Consider the following 13,872-nt stretch of genomic DNA (forward strand, 5'->3'; position numbering starts at 1 on the left):
TGTTTTATATTTCATGGAACGTGCAAGTTTGTATAATGGAACGTATGAGAACGTGTGAATAAACTGATACTAAATAGATTTTTATATTAAATCCGGTTGAAAAAGGAGGTTACAAAAGAGGATCATATCGAACCTATTCACAAACTTATTTTATTCTACCACACCACCATACCACACAATCACCACACCACACCATCACCACATCACACCACCACACCAGCAGTCACCAGGAAACCCTAGTTGTTGCCGAGGATCTCTTCGGCCCCTTCACGCTTTGCTCTTTTATTCATCGTCACCTTGTGAGTTGTTCTCTCTAGCACATCTTGAAGCTGACCATAGTATGAAGCTTGCTTTTCCAGGTAGGTTATCGCCTGTGTCTTGAATGTGCTATCTGGTTGCTTCAGAACTTCTTTGTGAAGAGCATCGGTTTTTGTTGCTTCATCTGTCACACACCTCTTTGTATCTTCGACTGCTCGTAGCCAATTGCAGTCTTTTTCAAGCTCCAAATTGATTCTTGATCGGAAAATGCTTTTAACAGTAACATTTCCATAATCCATTTTCTTTTTTCAAATTTTTGTTGTGTGTTTGTGGGATGCGTTTGTTCTCTTTTTATAGACTTTTTTGATTTTTTGGTTGGTGAATTAAGTTATTACAATTTTTACTTAATTTATTGAACTGAGTATAATTATATCTAGGCATCATAACATATTAGTAGGCATGATTGCATTGCCAATTTTTTCAAAGTGAGTAGTTGAACGTATTAATGAAATGTATAATTTGTTTTTTCTTTGTGTTTTAATTGGTTGGAGATTTAACATAGTTCATAATTAAACTAAAATCTGATGATAATTTTTTAATTGTCACTTCAGTAGTGTTATTTTTGAGCCAATCTTTTTTACGCTTTTTGGTATAGAACGTATGAGAACGTTTTTTTCATATATTTAATTACATGCAGTGGTTATGTATTGGAACGTGTAATTGTCTTTATAGTTTCATAGGTGTCAGATATTTTAAATTCTTAAATAACAAATGATTCACTTTTTCTCAATAATTTATTGTCAATGTAGTTATTTTTTGTCTTCATCTATCTTTATTTTATCTATTTAATTACAACCACATCTTTCATCTCACCACACAAAACTCAGTACAACAAGATATGGATTCCTCATCTTCATCGTCTTCTTCATCAGCTAAGGATCTGTTGTTATTAGCATAACTATACAATAATTATGATAGTTATGTTTTCTTTTATTTTACAAACCAACCCGTTATGTGGTTTCCCTTATACGAATTATCCCGTTAAAGATAAACCACAACCCAAAGCGACTTGTTCACAAGTAAACAAGTTCAAAATAATATATGCAATGTCACATCTATGTATAATATATAAAACTTGGAAAATAATAAAAAAGGCTACCTAAGTTGGAGAAGCCCCATCCTAGAATGTCAATGGCCCATGCCTCAAAACCGGCTTGCTCTAGCAATGGAAGCGTGTATCGCCATTCTAAACACGAACTGAAGAATAAGATGTAAATAAATGCATAAACTGAACCCGGAAAATAAACCGTTTATGCAGTTTAAATAACATTTTTTTATTGCGGGTGACGGTGTAATATCTTCATTTTCTTTATCAGGGGTGTTAAATGGGCTACATCTGGAAGTTGACGGTTTGAATTTGAAGCACGCATAAACCTGATTATAACACGAGTTTTCACAGGTTGACATAACCACGACATGTGTTAACCTGAAATTTGTATTTTACTTTTTACAAATTAATGTTCTAAAATTATAAACAGAAAATTGCCTATAAAATGTTAATTATATGTAAACTATATAAAAAAATGTTGCACATTTCTTTAATTTTCAAAACTACTATACAAATACCCAATACCCGGTCTGATTAGTAAATGCGTTTGTGAGTTCAACCCGAACTTATTTAGATCAAACAAGATCCAAACCGTGAATTCTGTATGAGGTCCCTGTGGTATTAGAAATTTACACCACGTGCTAATACAAGTATACAACTTCTCTTTTTTTTATTTGTTTAATAATCTATTAATGATTTTTTTTACTTGTACAAAAAGTTTTCCTTTCGTCTATATTGGAGGGTATTTTAGTAACTTAGTACTCTCATTAAAAGATTTTTCAGCCCAATAATGTTAAAAGAAGACAATAGCATTTCCATAATTATTACATGTTAAAGTTATAAAACATGTTGCACATTTTTTTTTACATTTTGACAAAAAAAATATCCAATCAAGTTGAGTTATGACTTCAAAAACGTGCTAATACAACTTTTTTGTCTACTTTTGTTTGATCATTTATTTTGGTCCCAAATTTTTTTTCAATGTTGACAATATTGGAGGGTATTTAAGTAACTTAACACTCCCCATGAAAGATTTTTAAGCCCAATGGAGTTCAAAGAAGATCATAACAATTCCATTTTTGTCTCTCTTTGAAATTAATGTTAGGGGTGTTAAATGGGTTATTTTGTAGAGTCAGCCAGTTGAACCTAACATAAGCCTTAAAATGATAAAATGGTGTCACACACATGCACCCGAAAACAACACGAGTTGATACAAACACAACTTGTTAAACCCAAAAATTTATTTATTTATTTATAATTGCATATAATGCTCTAGATTTACAAATTTGCAATAAAAAATATAAATACAAGTAAAATAATTGCATGTAAACCATAAGAGTATGTTACTCATTAATTTTGAATTTTCAATTTCAAAATATTAACACCAAACACCAATCAAACTTAAAAAATATTTTTTTAAAATTTACAAAAATAAATGAGTTAAATAGATCAAGTGCTGATATAACTTGTGAATTCAACTTTTGTTCAATACACCGATTTTGGTCCAAAAATTTTTATATTTTGTCAATATTGGAGGGTATTTTAGTAACTTAAGACACCCTATATAAGATTTACAAGCCCAATGATGTATGACTAAACATACTGCTATTTTATGGATCAAAACAAGAAGATGCATACAAGTGGGCTACCTTTGTCGTGTACTATTGGTTTCACACAACTCGTCATTACTCGGTTCTTCGAGACACTAAGCTGTAATAATATATGACAACAAAAACATTAAATCTTTTTATGGTATTTTTTTTCATGACCGACAATAACTTCTATAAATTGTACTAGGTATTATGATCATGATTTTACCCAAACATTCATAAATTTGTGTCATGTTCAAACATCCCTAAAAACATAACTATTAAAGTAGAATAATATAGTGAAAATTAGCAACCAAAACCGGGGGAAATGGTAAATCATAAATTCGTGAGTCGAACAGGGCGATCCCATTCTCAAGTCGGAGCTGAGCCAAACAGAGCTGAAAAAACTTGAGCTCTAAGTCAGCTCGGTTTTAAAAAAGTGTATTTGCTCGGTTTGGCTCAACTAGATTGTTAAGAGTAAAAAGAAAGAACAGGTCTTGATGTAAAGTGGACCGAATAGTGATGGAGAGCTGAGCTTAGAAGACTAAATGTCATTTTAAGTGGGCAATAAAATTTTAAAAGTTAGGGTTGATTTAAGCGAGCCAACAATCTTGTCAGCCTTGGCTTATGCTCGACTTGTTACAAACCAAGCCAATACAAGCGAGCTTAGAGCTAGCCACAAGCTATTTAGATGGCCATACTCTCCACATGGCAAGCAAAGTGACCTTTTTATAGGCAAAACAGACGATATTGGTAAGTACGGAGTTTAGTTGTCGCATATTATTTTAGCTGATAGATACATATATATTATTGTATTCACAAAAATAGTTAAGAGGGAAATAATATTATTTATCCAAAAATGCTAAAAAGAGGTAAGGGTTATGATGAACATAGTGTAACAGACAAATGTTTGAAGATCACATCGGTGTACATGTTAACCATTAACTAAAGCGGTGTGCTAGAATTACTTGCACTTCTTAGACACACTGGTCAGGAACTAGGGCCCTGGCATGACAAAGCAGAAGATCCATGATCATAGGACGGTACTTAGATCCAAGGACACCTCACAACACTCACTAGACAAAATCCATGTTAGTTAAACTTCCTTGATTTAAGATATTGTACTATAACAGTTTAACCACATTAAAGTAGTTATGCTTATGCTTAACTTATTGTACTTTAACCGCCAAAACCACCCTTAATCATATCATATCTTATATGAATATTTTGTTACAAACCAACCATAACTCAATCCGAAAGACTAGCACGATGAATGACGGAACCTTTTTGGCTTATAAACCCCACATCAGTATCCCACACAACCGATCATGGGCGGCTCGGGCATAGTGCAACGTGGGGGACCGGCCGGGGCACTTAATTTGGGGGCATATAAGTTCTCGAAGACGGCCCTGCAACCGATGTGGGACCACACCTTGCAATGGTTTAAGTCCGTAACATATTTTATATTAAAAAATACTAACATAATAATAATCTAAAGTTCACCTCTACAGGCAGCATTTCAATCCTTGAAACCAACTTTCTAGCAAATGGGTCTTCAATTTTCTCCATTTCTTTGAGCAGAAACTGCGGGAAAACATCCGGTGAGGCTCGGAAAAGCCTCGAGGTTTTTCGATTTGAAACCGGGAATATTCCTGTCGATGGAATGGCTGCGGTAATGGTGGCGATTTTCAGCATGATGGTAATATTATTGCTAGCAATGGCAGGTGAATTTAGAAAGTGACTGTTTAGGGATCAGTTATTATGAAGTAGGAAGAGATTTTAAAGTGATGTATGTTTGGACATTCCAACCACGACAAGTGCACATTGGTCAAATACGGTTGACATAAGTCATAAATGTAACATTAATACCTGTATTCTTGATATTTATGTCAAGATAGAATATTAATTAAAAAATGTACTTCATTTTGAATATAGATGCGCATGCATGTGTGTATGTGTATGTGTATGTGTATGTGTATGTGTATGTGTATGTGTATGTAAAAGTTATTATACGACTCTCTGAAAACGTATCCGAGTCAAAATACCCAAAATCTCCTAAAATATATGTGTATGTAATATGTATATGGTATATTTATGTGTATGTGTGTATTTGATATGTAAACATGTATGTAACAACTTGCATACAAAACAACTTTATATGTCAAACCAATAAATTAACCACATAGCATTTCAAAATGAACTGATAAATTACATTACATTTGCATATGTCGTATTCGGTATTTCAAACTATATAGAACATGAAAAATATCATACATGTTTTACATAAATTTTCAAGACCATCATTAATGCGAGTGTGTGTTAACTAGTGGATTCCTCTGCGTGTACAACGGAAATTCGGTGTATGCATAAAAGTTACACAAGTAAAAGACCTAATTAAATAAAAGTTACAAACATAATGTTGCAAGGTATCACATTGGTACAAGTGATGAGAAAAAATATCTATGTATATTTCAAAATTAAAAAAGTTTATTTACATGGTTTGATTACACAAAAGTTATCTTGTGTAACCCAGAAAAAAATCGTGATATGTCTAAAAGATATTGATATCTGCTTTACATTGATTGAAGCCATGAAAACAAATACCGATGGCGGCCTGATAATGCCGACACAAGTACTAATGTTTAGTTGGTATCAATTCAATTTGTACGATATTCAGAAGAATAGTTTACGCTACTAAAAAATGTGTTTTTCCTAGTTCAACTCTATGTTTAATAAAATTTATAGCGAACTATTGAAACAACAAACTAATCACAACCACGTATTTATTATTAAGTTAATGAACGTAAGTTATTAGAAATAACTAAATAAGTTAAAAATACATGTATTACCTGAATTTCAAATGTTGGTCATACTAGGTGGCCATCTTGGATATAGATTTTTCATTTTGGATATTACCACTACCACCTTTACAAAATTTTGATTTAACAATGCAAGGGGAGTTTAGTAATTATAATTTATTAAGATTTGTACTATTGTTGAGTGCATAATTGTGTAATTATGTGATGTAGATGTGTGATATATTATTTTGACTATAGTAGACAATAGTCAAGTAGTCAAGTACAGAGGTGGGCTGCTGCATGTTGTGGTTGCCGGCTCTTATATGTGGAATGGTGTTGGATCATATGCCACTGGATCATAGTGGGCCCAAATCGAAGATAAGGGCCCAATCTTTCAATTAGGTCATGTCTATACTAAACTACAATTATTTAAAAATTATTTAAACTAGTAGATGCCTCGCCGGCTCGTCGTATGTGTCTAACGTATGTATTATTTTGTTGTGGCTTCTAAACGTGTATAAAAATAAAGAAATAACGACGGGACTTTCTACAAAGTCGACAAACAAAAAAAAGTAAAGTTATTAAAACTTGTAGACTTTAGAGTAACATTCCTAAAAGTTAGGGACGATAATACAAATTAGCTTTAAGTTAAAGGGTGTTATCCAAACATTTCTATACATATATATTTTTTAAATTTAAGTTGGCCCACCAAGGGTTGAGGTACATTAGCCTTAGAGTAATGGAAATACCTCTCACGAGGGCACCGTGAGAGGCCTTTTGGTGGCGTGATCCCGTGAAACACCACCCCCTTTCTCCGTGAAGGGGGCGCAATCCACTCTCCGCCATATCTTTCACGGCATTGTTGAAGGGGGCCCACTTGATTTCAAACGGCTATATAGCCGTTGGAGGCTATATAATTAAAAAAAATTTACCTATAAATACTCCACTATTTTACACAAAAAAACATACCAAACTCACACCTTTCTCTCTATTTTTTATAAACTTTCTCAACTTTTATAAAAAAAATATCATGGATCCCAAAATGCCTCGTCTAACTCCGGAGCAATACGCGTTGTGGCTCTCCAACTATTTTGGTCATATTCCCGCACCAAACGTCAACACACAACAACGAGGTGTTCCTCAACCACCTCTATTCCAAAACTTCCCAACCCAAACTCAAACCCCGCAGGTCAATTTGGGGGACCCGGATTCGGTGGTACGAGAAAAAACAAAAGGAGATAGCCGAGAAAAACGAGTGGGTTTAGGAGTTTTTTTTAATAAATAATGTAGTTTTTTTAATTTAATGTAGCTCTTTTATTTAATTTAATGTATTATTTCAAAAAATTTAAATTTATAAAAATATTAAAAAAATTAATATAATAATGGTTTCACCCCCTGTTTCACACAACCCATTTCCAGTGAAAATGTGGATGTGAAATGGGTATTTGAAAGCTGATGTGACGCAGACGTGACAGAGAGATAAGGTTTCACTAGCTTGTTTCACCCCACCCATTTCCATTGCTCTTACCGCTACACCACCTACATTTCTTGTTTAAACATTTATTTGCGATTAATTACATGTTAAAATCACATGCACATAAAAGAAAGAAACTTAGGGCCTGTTGGTAAACCGAACATTGTAGTGTTTGGAATGACGTATGTCCTCTTTTTAGTTTTTATATAGTGTATAGTATAAATGTGATTTATGGATCAAGTCATTTAGAAAGTTAATATGCGGGCAGTGTCCTTTATATGATAAAATACATTCGTCTTTTGTTCTTTACACTAACCATCATCCAAAAACTCAGTTAAATCCAAGTATGCCAAGACTTAACGTAGTTTTTGTTTAACATATTTTATTTAGTTTCTTTTTCTAATAATATATTTAATTTATTATAAATACTTAAATAGTATGCGTAAAGAGACTGAAATGCCCTCACATGCCAAGACTTAACAGGTTTTTTGGGTGCCAGTTAGTCAAAAGGACGAAAATCAAACAAACATGTCATGTAAAGGACACCGCCTACAAATAAACTTTTTAAATGACATGATCCATAAATTACATATATTTAAATGACAAAATATGTAGTTTTGTCATTTTTTAAAGTACTAAAATGAGTAATCTTGTAACGAAAAAGGATAAAAGGCTTATTAAACAAGACCTATAAGGCTATAAATAGGAAGAATGAAATACCAAATTGATAACAAAAGTTGGTCATCTTGGTCCTTGTAAGTGGCCCTACCCAATGACTAACAAGACACGTGACTCTTGATTCATGAACCACTTTGATGTTAGATCTGGGCCCTGGACATAATGGACCACTTCATTGGTGACATGAGTGTTAAAACGATACAAGTTTATCGCGATTTTCAAATATACCGTCCTGACATGGTTTTTGTTTTTTCTATTTAAGTTTTCATGTGCTCAGTAGAGCCGCTTTTAATGAGCGGGGTCTTCGACTAGTTGATACTCCCTCTGTCCCATTATAAGTGTCCAAGTTTGAAAAACACAAAGTTTAAGATGGATTGAATGATTACTTTTTTTTATTACCAAATGACAATAATGCCCTTGAAAAGTGGGTCCATCAATATTGTTTATTAATGTTAGTTGTGTGTGTTTAAGGGTAAACTTGGAAATTGACTAATAAATTTTAAAAGTGGACACTTGTAATAAGACAAATAAAAAAAGGAAACGTGGACATTTATAATGGGACGGAGATAGTATATATATTTGTCCAACTTATGAACAGTGTTAAAGAGAGGGACTTAAAGTGGACAATCGTTACCGGTTGAAGTGTTTTGAGGCCTTGAAGGCTTCGGGCTTCCATGTGACAAGCAAATGTATGTGTAACTCTTAACTATTAGGTCACTGATGTGTGGGTAGATATCTATATTTTTTCACATGTTGTATTTGTTATTATAATTTTAGACGCATTCCAGAATTTCTAACATTGACAGTGCGACACCCATAAAAAATAATTTGCATGAAAGAAAAAAATGATGGTCAACGACACTAGTCTGAGACCGCCTCCCCTTCATATGAAAAGGGTGAAGATTCGAATCATTGGAGCAAACGAATAGCAACTATGCAAGAAAAATGCGCCAACAAATCATAACCATTTCTTTATAGATTTGATACAGTGCTTTAAACAAGAAAACTTGTTACTTCCCCGTACTTGTTTCTTCTTTTTTGCAACCGGAACCATTTCTTATAATGTATTTTCTATTTGATTCCGTGTTACTTCTATTAGACATCTGAACAAGGTCGTCTCCGAGAATCATTAAATTTTTTTGGGCCAAAGGCGGAATATAATTTGGGCCTTAAGTAAAAAGGTTTTTATTGCATTAACTTTTAAATGAGTTTACATTGTTATGATTTGTGTTACAAACTTTTAATTAAAATTTTTATATAAAAATGAGCTTAAATTAGTTGAGTAATTTGGTTTAAATATTAAGAATACATATTAAAAAAAAAACATATATATTGTTTAAAAAACAACCGTTCAGGCCTACCGGGATGATTGGATCGGGGACGGTCAACCACCCTCTCTGCCCTGCCTCATGGCCGGCCATGCATCCGAACATGGAAATTTCTCGAACTTTATGGGTTCGCATTGCTATGTCGTGGTGATTTTTATCGGTTACATGTTTATATACCTTAAAATCAGACTAATTGATGACGGGTACCCCAGATGCAGCACAATGTTTAGACTTATACTTGAACACATTAAACTTAAATGCCCCGGTCCAACCCACCATCAACTCCTATACCGATGGGGTAACCGACTAATCGTCATCCAAAGGCTATTTTCTTTCCTTTTTTAACTTTACATGCTTACACTCAATCACTTGTCGTATCGGATTTCCATAAATCCTTCAAAACACTTGTTTTCATAATTTTTTTCTCCAACCCTACCAATATCCTTACACATCCTACATTTCCACATATTCATCACCTTTTACACTTATTTTTCGTAATCAAATCGTTTTTATGCCAAACCATTTTTTAAGATTGTGTCATGACCGAACAAACATCTAATTCCATATTGGTGTACTAAAGTACAATGAAGCACATCTAGATAACATGCATCGGCATGTCCTAGAGTACACTTTTATATCTTCTTCCATATGCATGAATTATTGCACCATGTGTTACAACTAAACAAGAAATTAAATACACAACATTATCAAATGTGGATTGTCTAGACAACATGCAATTCTAGATTCTATTGTATTGTATTACTCATTTATGCATCTAACTCCATGCTTTCTTATACTACTTATTACAACGCATTTAAATTTAGCCATTGACCTTCTGGTCCAACAACATGGAGGTAATGGTTAAGACTTAGGATCTTAAGGTCTCAGGTTCGAAACCTGTCTTATCGGGGTTTTCTCACAGTGACGGGTTTTGACATATCGTCTCACAAAAGTTTACTCAGGTATTGAGGCTAGTTTCAAACGTCATTAAAAAACAATGCATTTAAATTGCAGCCTTATTTTAAAGTGTTCATACAATATACTAACTAGATTCTATTCTTCAACTCATCTATGCATATGATCCAATGCATTATTATTCTTCTGTATAGTACAACATAAGGTGGAAATTGGACATAGAAATGATAAATTTTTGTACTATGGATGAAAATACTTTTTGTATAAATCAAAAGTAAATGGAGGTTTAGGAAAGTTATTAAATAGTTGCATAACCAAAAGAAAAGGTATATGTAGCATATGTATTCCAAAAGACCCTATAACGGCATAACTCGTTTAATCAGATGGATAACACCATGTGTGTTTAGTTTATACACGATTTTAAGTGTGTGTAGGTTAAAGTTGATCGTGCTCAAACCAAATTCGTCCTAATGCATTTGTGTAAAAAATAATAAAAAGTCGCTAGAATTCGTCCTAATGCATTTGTGTAAAAAATAATAAAAAATCGCTAGAAGGAGGGCTTGAAACCTCCGACCTTGTGGTTAACAGCCACACGCTCTAACCAACTGAGCTATTCCAGCTTCTTATATCTTTTCTTATAATGTTTTATATGACCAGTCATCTACAGTTAGTGAAGTGAGAAAAATACAACCCAACAATTGTGTTTTATTTGTTAGAATCTATTTCAAATTTCAAAGTAAAGTGAAAATCAAATCAAACCGAAACCGAGACAGTTTAAATTGAACAAAGTACATTTAGAATTAGTTATTCGATTTTCGGTTTCAAGAACTCAAATTAGGTTAAATCGATGATAAATATATTAAACATTAGCCCATTACAAAATCGAGAAACCCTAAGCATAAATCAATAAACACCCTATCTATACCCCGTTTTGGAATTATTTATGAAAACTCTTTATAACTTTTTAATAAGTTACACTTTAACTTATTAACTTTTACTTATTATACCAAAAGCAATCCCAAACACCCCTCTGTATCTTTTTAAACTTATTTTTCTCGGTTTGAAATCGAAACAAAACCATATTCAAATTCAGATACGATTTGAATTTTGCTCGATTTGATTGAAATAATCAAAACCAATAAAACCGATGGGAAAAACCTAAAACCTAAACCGGTAAACACCTTTATCCTTTATTTTAACTCACTGACAATATATCTAATTTGAGGAATTTCATATCTAATATATCATTTGAATTCAAGTTAAATTCAACAACAAATTCTACAAACTAAACAAGTTCCAAATAAACTTTAGATTATAATGTATAATTCAATCAATCAATCAATCAATCATACCCAGTGAAGTCCCGCCAATAGTAAAGCTATAGGTAGGGTATGTGGAGGGTGGGATGTAGGCACACCGTACCTCTATCCAAATGGATAAAGATGTGGCTTCCAGAGAGACTCTCAGCTCTAAAGTACAAATGTATGAAGCAATACAAAGGAAATCAAAGTTCAACAGTAATAATAATAATAATAATAATAATAGTAATAGTAATGATAATAATAATAATAATAATAATATCTGTGGAAAGAATATACTAATACTATATATATGGGAATAATAATACTAATACTAATACTAATACTATATATGTGACCAAAATAAGGTAAATAGAAGCCCTAAGGAATTCATTTCTCCCTAAAAATCCTTAACTTTAGTTCTACTTCTCCATGAATTTCTATCCTCAACCATGTCCTCGGAAATGTTTAAGTCTATCAAATCATGTATAAAATCAAATGTTTCATGAAAGTAATATAATCTTCTATATTTTATATTAGAGTTAATAGCCATTTTCGTCCATCTGGTTTGCTACTTTTGCCACTTTAGTCCAAAGTTTGAAATTTTGTCAATTTAGACATCATAGCTTTAAACATTAGCCAATTAAGTACCCCCGTCTAACAACATCCAACTATGCCGTTAGTTTAAGGGTATTTTGTCTTTCTCCGTTTTATTTTGAGTTAATGGTCATTTTCGACCCTATGGTTTGATACTTTTGCCACTTCATTCCAAAGTTTGAAATTTTGCCAATATAGTCCTCATAGTTTTAAACACTAGCGAATTACGTCCCCCCGTCTAACGGCATCCAACTATTAGAAATGATGATTTACGAGTATCCAATGGATTAGTTAGTCGACTGGATATACCCGATGAGACGAAACGGTTTGTGTTTGCGTTCCGTGAACCGGAATCCACAGGCAGTGGTCTACATACTCTGTGCTCAGAATTTATCCGAGAAATCAGCCGTGGATGCTCACCATGTCGTTAGATGTATTTAAGATGTGTTTTCTTCATAAAACTGGTAAAGATAAGTATGAAAATGTGGCTGGAAGTTTAGTGTTGAAGGAGATTTTTGGTGTTCGATTTAATGGTCATTTTTTAGCCGCAAAACGAGCTGCTGAAGATGCCGGTTCTTCGCTTTTGTTGCTTGAATCGTCTTTTGTGAATATAGGAAAAGATCACAATCATAATTCATCAAGTGAGGTTAAATCTGGTTCATACAGATATCTCATTTCAGATGATTTTCTTTATTCTCAGACGTTGAAATTGTTAACGTCTTATTTAACTCAATTAAGTTTTGATCAAGATACGCGTCGTGTAAACATTAAACCTCAAGATAATTATGAGGCCCCACAATATGCGTGTTCTGTTTACCCTTTACTCGAAGATTTGCATAACATGTTCATAACTTGTGTTAATGTTTGCCTCATTATATATTTGTATACAATAGACAATTGGAACAGAACTGCTTGAGCTCCCATCTGTTCATATTACAGCTTGTCACATATATAATAAAAGTGTTAAATACAGATTGAAATTACTCGAAACAACTGGTTTTGATGTAGCAAATTAGCATGAGCTGTACCAGTTTCTTGATTGGGGATTTGGTCTGTTTCAACGTACGCATTTTCTATGTTAGTTTTTTATTCACAGTTCGTAACTCGCTTAAAAAAACAAGGTCAAGAATTGTGTATGGAGGATTGACTTAGGACTCGATACTGACCTAAGCGCACAGTCAGTAATGAAGCGGGCACAATAGATTTGTCACTAGTTGTATAACGATTCTCATGAATATAACTTGTAATGTATAATAGCTTTGTGACATTATGTGGAATCCATAAAGAAAAAAACAATATTCGGATTCTTTTTCATTTTCATGTTGCTCATTTTCTGTCATTTAACGTTTCATTCTTGTGCGGTAAAATAGACAGGTATGTTAACAAGTATAACAAATTATTGTTGTGTTACAATCAATTTTTTTTCAAATTTGGTTGTATAAATTTGATTATCATATGTATAATACTAGGTTAGAAATCCGTGTATTTACATGGTTTGGAAAATTAAAACGTTAAAATTCATAAATAGTTCAGGCCTCTTAATAAATCACTTATAAACTTCTTGACCATTGGTTCCAACTGCTATTTTCTACTAAATGACATGTCATCATTGTTTTCTTTTCTTCAAAACAATCTATGGTACATAATAATATACGAATATGTAGAAACTTGCATATACGGCAACAAAGATTAAGAGTAAGACAAAGAGGTTATATTAATGCTTTAAGCAACATCACAATTTTTTTATAATGAAAGCAAGTCAACAATTGCCGGTATAAAGACGTGTAAACCAAATATGAGGTAAAAGATGGTATATACTAAGAAGCAAA

General features: G+C 32.9%; 1 non-coding gene across 1 annotated transcript; it reads right to left on the reverse strand.

Annotated features, from left to right (window-relative positions):
- Positions 1 to 10,693: 10,693 nt before the first annotated feature.
- Positions 10,694 to 10,768, reverse strand: TRNAN-GUU (transfer RNA asparagine (anticodon GUU)). The gene has a single exon. It is a non-coding gene; the product is annotated as a tRNA-Asn (tRNA).
- Between the last annotated feature and the right edge of the window lie 3,104 nt (positions 10,769 to 13,872).

Source organism: Bidens hawaiensis, unplaced genomic scaffold (genome assembly GCF_021521415.1).
Source record: "Bidens hawaiensis isolate Kalapana, Puna unplaced genomic scaffold, B.hawaiensis_p1.1 tig00028508_1, whole genome shotgun sequence".
NCBI classification, from domain to species: Eukaryota; Viridiplantae; Streptophyta; class Magnoliopsida; order Asterales; family Asteraceae; genus Bidens; species Bidens hawaiensis.